Below are 11,329 nucleotides of genomic sequence, written 5' to 3' on the forward strand. Positions count from 1 at the left end.
CGATAGAGATAAAAACAAATCCGGGCCACAAACCATAACCGAGGGAAACGCATCAAATATAAGAGAACAACGACACAACAAAAACACAACATTAAAATGTAACACACACAGAAACGAACTATAATATACCAATGGCCATTTTCCTGACTTGGTACAGGACATTTTAAGAAAAAAATGGTGGGTTGAACCTGGTTTTGTGGCATGCCAAACCTCCCGCTTTAATGGCAACGTCAAACACAACACCAAAACGACAACATCACATGACAGGACCACAATACAAATAAATCGGAGAACATATAGGACAAAGAAACACACGAATAATAGCTAACAAAAGGTACTAGGCTTAAAATTCAATACGACATTTAAAAGCTCTTTGGATATCTGGTTATTTTGAAACTCACCAGTGAACGTACTTTAACTAAGTTAGAAATTTGTAAATAATGACAAGATATCTTTGATTTTTATATGATTTTTTTCTTTTCATAGTTTACACCTTGAAATTAATTTAGCTTTCTCCGTAAATAACACTAGCATCAATGTGCTAAAGGAGTCAATAAACATACATGCATCACCAAGTCAACAAAACACAACAAGGAACAAAAAGACAATAAAAAGCCGCACATAGGCAAATCATGGTGATTTTGTTGACAAAATCGTCCTTATTTGTACCACATTTAGTATTGTTAGAATATTCATATTGTATGAGAGTCACTCTGGCCATTTTCTCATCGAAGTTAAGTACTATGATGCTAAGAAATTACTATGATTCAAAAAGCTATAACAATCCATCAAGCGCAAGGTTGTATGCAATGCACCAGCATATAAACCACAATATCTTGTTGACATTAAATCCGCGTACTTTCCTAAATATAAAACTAGTGATGGAGATATTAATGTAAGTTTGTTGCACTGACTGCTTTAATGCTGGTTTTGAAGTTTAAAGTGATTTAATCCCCAAAACTGGAACCTGCATATAGATTATGCGAAATGTACATCTGGTGCAATATAAATGATACCGTTAATGTTATTACCTTTCGGTATGTGTCTTTCTACATTATTGCAGATCGTGAGATGTGTAGATGAACAGTGTTTTTTTTTAAATAAAAGTGATTTTTATGTATGTTTAGGAATATTACATATACATCATATTTATCGAAGATGACCATATATTCAAATTAAAAATTTTGTTATGAAATTTAATATCAATAGTTTCAGTTAAAAATTCACCAAAATACTATGATCCCACCACACTCTATACAAATGCTAGCAATTGTATTTGGAATGTTCAATGAAAGTAAAACGCCTTTTATTAGCTTCGAAGTTTCAAGATAGCAATTTGAATGTTATAAAAACTTACAGGTTAACGAATAAACTAAAAGAATTTCCTTTTAACAGTAGTACAGTCTTACGTGTATATCCTATCTTGTGATCTGATTTATTTTTATTTGATTTGCAATAAAAATAAGGAGATGTGGTATGGATGCAAATGAGACAATGCTTGACAAAGATCACGTGTGAGCAGTAAATGAACAAATATCCTCTTCGAATTTATCTATCTTCTGCATTGCGGTTTAATATTAAACTTGCGCTTAATTGAATACTTAAAAATATTAAAGAGTTGCTGTAAGATTTCTTAGAGATAAAGAGATCGTGTAAATATCTCTTAACGAGGCATCGGATTTAACCTCCACATTCTGACCGATGCTGCGAATTGATATATCCTGCAAAACCAAAAGGACACCCCTCTTTGGCAAGCGTTTTGCTACCGTTCGGAAGAAGACCATATTGATAATATTTATATACCTCAGACACCTTTACAGTGTTAAAAGTAAAGTTCTTCACATGTAACATATGACTGAGAAAAAATAGTATATTTTATTATATAGTCAAAATATTGTGTACTTATTTTATATAGAAAATGAAAACTGAGGTATAATAATATTTATTGATTGATGATATACAATTATTAATAATTTATATCCTTAAAGCAGTTTATTGATAACTCTTGTCCATACACATGTTCACAAATTATGTAGCTGTCTCATTGACAATGAACGTCTTTCATTCACATTCAATATGTGTAATGGCTACTTTTATATTTTATAATTTTCATTTTTGAGGGTTTTTTATTGGGGTGGATTTGTTATCCTTTGGACTATAACGGTCAACATTCGCATTTCTAAATCAAACATCAATACAACACAATTTATCTATGAAAATAAAGTGGTATAATTATAAAGCAATAGAAAAATATAGAAAGACAAAACTGTTACCACGAGAAAAAAATGGAAAAACAATCATTCAGAGTACAAGGTTCGAACTCCGTATCAATGATGATTATCGTTCTAACTTTCGTAACAAACGACTATACGATCACAACTATCGGCGGGATGGTTTTAAAATGAAGAATTAACATATTTTTACATCAAAGACTAAAGCACAACTAATTCTACACGATCAAATAAATAATTTCGGTTGTATAATAGCCAGCTATTGCTTTAATATTGGTTATACAAAATGTCTAAAATCTATGATTGATATACTCTCTAAACAAATGCAGAATCAATCGGTTATAGATGTATAAAACTTCGCGTTATATTTAACTTTTGGTAACTTGTCGAATGCCTAAATATAGATGTGAACCGTATGGCTGCTATCATTTCCAACCATTAAAGAATAAAATAAACAAAATATGAAATCATCTTTATGTAATTGCCTTGATTTATTGTCAAGACGTAAAATAGACAATAGTTTTACCAGAAATAGGTTAACTGTCCGTTCCTAGATTTGGATATGAATAACAATCCTTTGTAAATTGTTCGTTTATAAATTTTGAAATTATAAAGAAACTAAGGTTTCAACTCCCTCAGTCAAAATGACCTTAGATGGATTTGACTATTTTTTAGGTCCTTTTTGTTATATAGCTCTTCAATTGTTTTGGTTCTTATGCATCCTTGGTTTTCAAATATTCGGCTTTGAGAGTTCCTAATGAAGGTAAAGCCAGAAAAGCGTTTCGGACGCATGAAATTTATTACTTGCTGTTTTCATTTTTTTTTTTTTTTTTCAGTTTTACACGGGAAACAAAGATTTGCGACTAAATTCGTCCATAGAAACAAATATTTGGTTTGGTAGTTTGGCTGTACCTGCAGAACACTTAGTACAAACGGTACAGCACATCCTAAATTTTACGGTGATGTTGATTACCGTGCCCGTAAACTAAGATACGATCCGGCTTAGATAAACTTATTCTAAAAGGTTACCAATTCAACACTGTAATTAGATCTTTAAATATTGTTTTTATCGATATAAAATATTGATTTTGTTATCAGTAAATTAAATCAAAACTAAATTTCATTGTAATACAAAAATAAGAAAATGTTGTATGATGTTGGATGTGTACTGATTGATATATATGTGTCTTATACACATGCTTGTTTATTAAATTTAATTTGCTTTGAACTAGCTTTCAGTTAACTGCGAGCACTCTCAAATCTGTACTAAGTGGTATTTTTAGTTCGGTTTTTTATGTACTTTGTATCGATCTTATAATATATGGAAGAAATTTTCTTGATAGTAATTATTTTCAATTTTCAATTTTTATTTTAATCAATTGTTCTCTTTGAGTTTTAATCTTTTGGATCAAAATCTTAATTGACAGTGACTGACTTGAATTAAAGAACCCTTAGGGTGGTGTGTGAAGAAGCGAAAAAGCATGACCAATCAGGCATGCGCACAATGCATTTGAATGAACGTTTTGCATGTGTGAAACGGGAGATAACTTAACATACTCAAACAATCTTAAACATTATAAAATGGTGTGAACCTATTGCACTTTAGTGAACAGACAGTATACGGTATTAACTATTCTTACAATCAGTCAGAAACTGTCAAAAAATGTTTCTTTCGACACCTTTGGAACAGAGAAACGACAAAATATGTTATACCAAACAACCGACCGTGCGAGGGCTGTATAGCCAGTCAAGGTCGTTAAAAACTCCCATCATCATCATCATACCAAACAATTGTTGAATTTATCTCAATTATTCTAAACAATGTATTCTTTAGGAATGTCGTTAAATTTTATGGTTATTTAGTTTGACTATTAGTTTTCAGAACCGGATCTATAATAGATCTAGTTTAAGATAAAAATTGATGTATTGTGGCTTTGTAATAGAAATTTACCTAGTAAACGTATACAATGTCGTGTATATTAGGACATGTCACATAAAAGATACGCGTTTACAAATAACTTTTTTAATTCCTTACGCATGTCTGACTTGTCAAACAAAACTTTAATATACTTGGACTGAACTGAAATTGACATCATCTGTTTACATAACATATACCCAGAAAACACAACAATAATTTCCATTAGATGTCCATTTTTTATTAAAATTGTCATGCGAGTTTGACCTCAGATCAATTTTTTTTTTTATCCCTTTTAGTAATAATGCACTCTTGGCTTTCAAATGTATGCGTTTAAGCGTTACTAATGATGGTAAATGCAGAAAAATGCTTCGAACGTTCCAAATTTACAAAATGTTATAATCATTTATTTTAAAAGAAACTTATAAACATATTAATGACTTATATGCAAAAGAATGTAACAGGATTGTTTAAAAAAGCCTGTCATAATGTGTAACACAAAGCGGATACATTCAATTATTATTATCATGTGATATGACCTTCTGAACCCATTCTAATCATATACTTAATTATTGCACGTTAACAGGAAAGGTCTGGTATTTATGAGTTTAGCCAAAATTAAAATCATTTAAAGGCATAACATGTGTCAAAATAATGCTAAAACAAACGCCATGAAATGAAAGTTGCAAATAATTTCATTTTCAGGGATTATGTTTCGTCATATTTGAACAATTTTCATTCTTTGTCATTTCCTATTTTTAAAGTTTTCTAAAGAATGAAGCCATTTGCAATATTAACATATAAGTTTTAGCATTTTAGAGAATAATAATGCAAGTCCACCCCTGAAAATGAATACAGTGGTTAATAAAAACTAAAGATTTCAAATACATGGAAAATTATGTAGAGTTTTGAATAACCTATCCCGGACTTTAAAAAATGCATACCAATTTACATTTGAAGTCAGAAGAAACACACACAACTGGAATGAATTTTATAGTTCCTTTTTCAATTTTTTTTTGTCGTCATTTCTGTCTCGTCATGACAAAAGATGACCATTTTTGTAAGAACTGAGGCTATCTTACCTTTCATTATTAATACATATAATGTATATAACTAATGTTGCAACTTTTTCTGCAAAACGAATCTTTGGTAATTTGGAATACACCTTTAGCATGTTTAGATTAATACCCTTATATAAAAATTTGTGGTTCTCATCTGTGGTACTTCAACAGTTTGTTGCTTTCTAAAAGAGCAGGATAAATTTTTTTAAAAATATAATATCATGACAGTGGCGTCGTAGCACCAGTGTAGCAATTTTAGCACATGCCACATACGCCACTGCATGGAGATACAATGGTGATTATTTGTGTTATATTTTAAAGTGTCTATTGCAATCATTCGTAACGTCTTATTTTCAAAGAAGGTAAACCAAACTTAAACAAAAGAGTTCATAGTCACTACTGACATCTTCATAGGAATTCGTAAGCTTTCCATAATGCACAAGAGTGATTTGCCCGATCTTGAGCTTATAGATGCCGCAAACACGAATTAGGAGTGTGTCAATTTATATGCCATTCAAACATAAAAATGAGCTTTTTATATTAAAAGTCTTGACTCCGGAATAAAAGAGTTTACCTCTGCTGCTGTAGATACAATTGTATGTATATCAAGATTCATGGTGTAGATACAAATGTATGTATATCAAGATTCATGGTGTACATATAGATACAAATGTATGTATATCAAGATACATAGTGTAGATACAAATGTATGTATATCAAGATCCATGGTGAAGATACAAATGTATGTATATCAAGATTCATGGTGTAGATACAAATGTATGTATATCAAGATCCATGGTGTAGATACAAATGTATGTATATCAAGATTCATGGTGTAGATACAACTGTATGTATATCGCGATCCATGGTGTAGATACAAATGTATGTTTATCAAGATTCATGGTGTAGATACAACTGTATGTATATCAAGATTCATGGTGTAGATACAAATGTATGTATATCAAGATCCATGGTGTAGATACAAATGTATGTATATCAAGATTCATGGTGTAGATACAAATGTATGTTTATCAAGATCCATGGTGTAGATACAACTGTATGTATATCAAGATTCATGTTGTAGATACAAATGTATGTATATCAAGATTCATGGTGTAGATACAAATGTATGTATATCAAGATTCATGGTGTAGATACAAATGTATGTATATCAAGATTCATGGTGTAGATACAAATGTATGTTTATCAAGATTCATAGATTTCCACTTCCTTGTTTATATCCAAGGACAGGATTAGACTCAGACATTATTCTTCTGGCCATTGGCGTTGTTCATGTTTTAAAACAATTTTAATATAACTGTAAAACTAAAGCTATGTTAATTTATCAAAATACGTATTTAGATATGAGTGGCGAGTTTGCTGCAGATATCAGCATAGTGCTTCATTTCATGGTGATAGAGATCAAGTTCCTCAAAAACATCATTTTGTGTGACATTATTTCTTTAATTAACAGTGTCAACTTGTTGTCATCCATGTATAGTTACATTATATAGTTAAAGGTATGTTCTATGAAAATAACAAAGGAAAATCACGCAATTTGATTGGACGATGAGTAATGTACGCGCTAAATTGATTTAAATATGCCATTTAATCAACTAGATAATAAATAGTCTGGTCAACCTGTTCTCAATAAGGATGAACTTCAAACTAATTGAAACAAATGCTTTTAATGGTTTTAATGGTAAAAACTAAAGTTTATGTATATATACATCATATTTTTAAAATATACAGAAACATATTTTGCGGAAAAGGATGATTTTGGGGTAAGAAATGAGGTTTTGAAAGTAAAACTGAGAAAAACTAGTAAAACTATTAAATATAGGTATTTTTTTACTAATACTGATTCTTTTTTTCTTTAGAATGCAACATATTAATGAATGAGTTATTAAATGTTATTAAGACATTCATATGCAATCATTGTGTCCATATGTTATCATGATTATATAGAAAAACATTATAAAACTATCTAAAAACCGTGAAAATTTTTAAATGTTAATTTTTTTGTTAGTTTTCTAGCAGAATCTTAATGTTGGTCATATTGAAACACGATAAAACTTCTTAAACTGTATTTTTTACAAAGTATATCTCTTTTACCAATCACCAAAGCCTGAGTGTTGTGTATTACAATATATTGTTTTTGATGAAAAAAGTAAAATAACAAAAATACCGAACTTCAAAGGAAATTCAAAACGGAAAGTCCTTTATAAAAGGGCAAAATCAAAAGCTCAAACACATCAAACGAATGGAAAACAACTGTCATATTCCTGACTTGGTACAGGCATTTTCTATTGTAGAAAATGGTGGATTAAACCTGGTTTTATAGCTAGCTAAACCTCTCACTTGTATGACAGTTGCATAGAATTCTGTTATATTGACAACAATGTGTGAGCAAAACAAACAGACATAATAGGTAAAAATGTCAAAAATTTGGGTACAGCAGTCAACATTGTATTATAATCTTAAACACTATAAAACACAAATAATTATTTCAACAAAGAAAAACAAAATGGCATATAGACACTCCATAGATAAAGTACATAAGCAAAAATGAAAGACACGAATACAAAATTGACCATAGCACAATAACACAATGGCGGGATGTACAAGTACCGAGCCACGCCAAAAGTACATTACCAAAAATGGACTAAACAGCAAAGGTTAAAAATGTACAAGGACAAATAAAAAGAACAAAATAACACGTAATTAAGATGATAAACAACGTCAGTACCTAGAATCCATACTTCAAGACCATCATGTATCATTTGTGAAGTTGATACGGAATATTTATCAACAAGATCTAAGTATCTTCCAATGAATTTTTTTTAGAAAAAGGACGAGACGTTCTTTGACATAACCTTCGCTCATCAACTTTCTGCTCAGACACTGGTGACGTTTTATATAGTTTGTGTAGCAGCTGCAAGCTCTTGAATACCGAATGAGTTGGAAATGTATATCCCATATGCAGGTGAAGTTGGTATATTGCTGCTAAGGTGGGGAAATTTATAATTTTAAAATTTAAATCGTATTGCTTGGCATAGATTCTGGTACTGAGATGACCACTTATGTCAAATTCGAAGTATAAGTCTAAAAATGAGGCAGAGGAAGCCGTGTCTGTTGTTTCTTTAATTTCTAGTTCTGGAGGATATATTAATGGAACCTAATCTAAAAGGTTTGGATTGTTGATGGACAGAACATCATCAATATATCTGAATGTGAAATTAAATGATCTGGCTTCTTTGATCTTCTTGTTTTTGACAAGTGTCTGAAGGAACTCTGACTTATATGAAAATAAGAAGAGGTCGACAAGGAGAGGCGCACAGTTCGTTCCTATAGGAATGCCGACTATTTTTTGAATAAATCTACCTCCAAATTCAACAAATATGTTGTCAATAAGAAACTCCAGCATGAATTTAGTATTCCAAAAATGAATTTTGAAAAATCTATAATTTTGATTTTTTTGTTATAAATCTTTACCAAGAATAGTTTAGTGATGGTCTTACTATTGGTCAATGAATGATCAAATTTTAGCAACAACAAAGTCACTCAAATATATATATATATATATACAAGTCTAAATTGAAAACAACGTTCAAACCTATGATTGCGTTGGATAAAAACCGCCATTTTTATACGTGTGCATGCAAAACAAATTTCTTGGTAGAGGGGTCTAAATACAGCACAAACAACATTTTCCAAAAGACCAAATGAGTGAAAAAGTATATTTTAACAAAACGCATTTGACTAGCAGGTCGAACAACTGATGTTCTTAAACCCTGCTGACTGCCATTGGCGATTGCCAAATAAACGGATCACCGATGTAATAAATGGATCTTAATTATAAATTTAATACTAAACAGAAAACAATAGACTTGCGGAAAAGATGGTATACCGCAAACAAAAGGTGCAAAGGTTTTTGTACACCATATCCGGATTTCGACAATTAATGTCTCTTCAGTGATGTTAGTAATCGAAACGGTATTTGGAAGGCCATATAATTTACCTCAATTTAGGATAGACTCTTAAATTTTGAAAGAGTCAAAATAGGATGAACGGATCATATAAACCCGAAGGCAAATATAATACAAGCCCAAACGAAAAAATATAAACAAGTCTAAATTGAAAACAACGTTCAAACCTATGATTGCGTTGGATAAAAACCGCAATTTTTATACGTGTGCATGCAAAACAAATTTCTTGGTAGAGGGGTCTAAATACAGCACAAACAACATTTTCCAAAAGACCAAATGAGCGGAAAAGTATATTTTAACAAAACGCATTTGACTAGCAGGTCGAACAACTGATGTTCTTAAACCTTATATATATAGTCATGTGTTCTTATTTTCCTCGACATCAAGTTCGTCTGGTTCAAGTTCTGAGATCGAACAGTTTATTCCTTTGCACAGTCCAACCCCATTGCAGGGGGGTCAATTTCCTCAATACTTTTCCCATCCAGTATTGACACTGAAGATAAACACGCATAGAGTGGGAACTCTGCAGCATCGATAGCTGGCAGGATAGTCTGAACTTGCACGATATAAGATCTATCTAGTGCCATGGTTTTTGTTGTGAACTTTCTCCAACCAAGTATATCTAGTCCCTCTTAGGGCATTTTACCAAACAAGTTTACGAGTGCTTCTTTTTGCCAGCCAACCAGTAATGGCATGAACAAACGGAAGTTGAAGGCACACATCTTTACCAAGAACTTGTTGTGTTATCTGTTTATCCCAAACCTTTAAGTTTTTCATAAAACTCTGTTTGTCAGTGGTAAAGAATATGCAATGGGAATTCTTTTCTGCAAGATGACTGAGCAGTATCAACAAGTCAGTGTCTTCTCCGTATACCACAACCTCTTGTCTGGTTGGTTTTTCAACAGCTATCTAAACGATAAGCAAATCTGCATCTCCTTGGCCTGTATAACCTCGATACTATGTTCTTGAAGTGTAATAGAAATAAAATTGATTCCAAATGATTACTCAGACCTTGCCTCATAAACCTAAACACGATAATATTAGCTAAATTATTCATTTATCATTTCAGCTAAATGTTGAATTTAGTCAACCTTTAAAACCATAAAGATAAGGTCAAATTTGACAGTCATATTGGGACACAACAGACTGGTCTCGGTGTTTTACTGTCTCCATTAATTTACGCGGCATTAGAAGGCAAAACACTACATAGAAAACTAAAGACTGCTAAAAACTACACGAACCCCAACAAAAAACTCGGGTGATTTCGTGTGTTCCGGAAAGGTAAGCATATTCTGCTCCACATGTATCATCCCTCAGGTATCTCATTCTAAGTAGTTTTTTTTATTTATTTATTTGGTTGGAGGGGGTGCTTTGTACCGATCTACCGCTTTTAACTAATGTTTACAGTTTGTTCTAATATTGTGTTGTATCAAACCTTTTCAAGGTTAAGGGGAGGGTGAAGCACTCTTAGAAATGGTTAACACCGCCATATTATTTATGTGTTGGCCCACATCAAAAATTTTGATTCTCTAAAAAAACTGCAGATTTCAATTAAAGTTTATAATAACTTCATTATACCTGTAAGGAATGTTTTTTTTCTGTTTTCTTGTTTTTTCTCTCGCATTCTCCCACCTGTCTCTCTATCTTCTAATCTCCTATGCACCCATCTCATATCTCCTCTTTTTCTATTTCCAACCGCTTCTCTTCTAACCTCCATCTTACCGTGTCCGCCCCCTTTTGGATTAGTGGTTTTTTTCTAGCAGCTCATCTCATCCATAACCCTTTTTGTACAGGAAGATGTCCCTGTTCCGAATCGAAAACTGTAAAAATATTTTGAAGGACAACTAATACAAAAAGAAATGTGGGCAACTTCAAATATTTTGACTAGTATATCAATTTTAAAAGTTCCTGTAGCGAATCGAAGTATCCCGTAGATATGGTTATCAAATTTATTTCATTCGATCAATATTTTGAAAGTTTACATTATCTCAATTAGGACTACCGTAAAAAATCTTTTTATCGTGTCACACGTCTAACAGAGTGTTCATTCTAAAATTGAAACCTTGAAAGGTTATAAAAATAAGAAGGTGTTGTATAATTGCCAATGAAACAACGCCTCCAACAGAGACCAAA

The sequence above is a fragment of the Mytilus californianus genome, unplaced genomic scaffold (genome assembly GCF_021869535.1).
Source record: "Mytilus californianus isolate M0D057914Y unplaced genomic scaffold, xbMytCali1.0.p SCAF_11, whole genome shotgun sequence".
Taxonomy (NCBI): domain Eukaryota; kingdom Metazoa; phylum Mollusca; class Bivalvia; order Mytilida; family Mytilidae; genus Mytilus; species Mytilus californianus.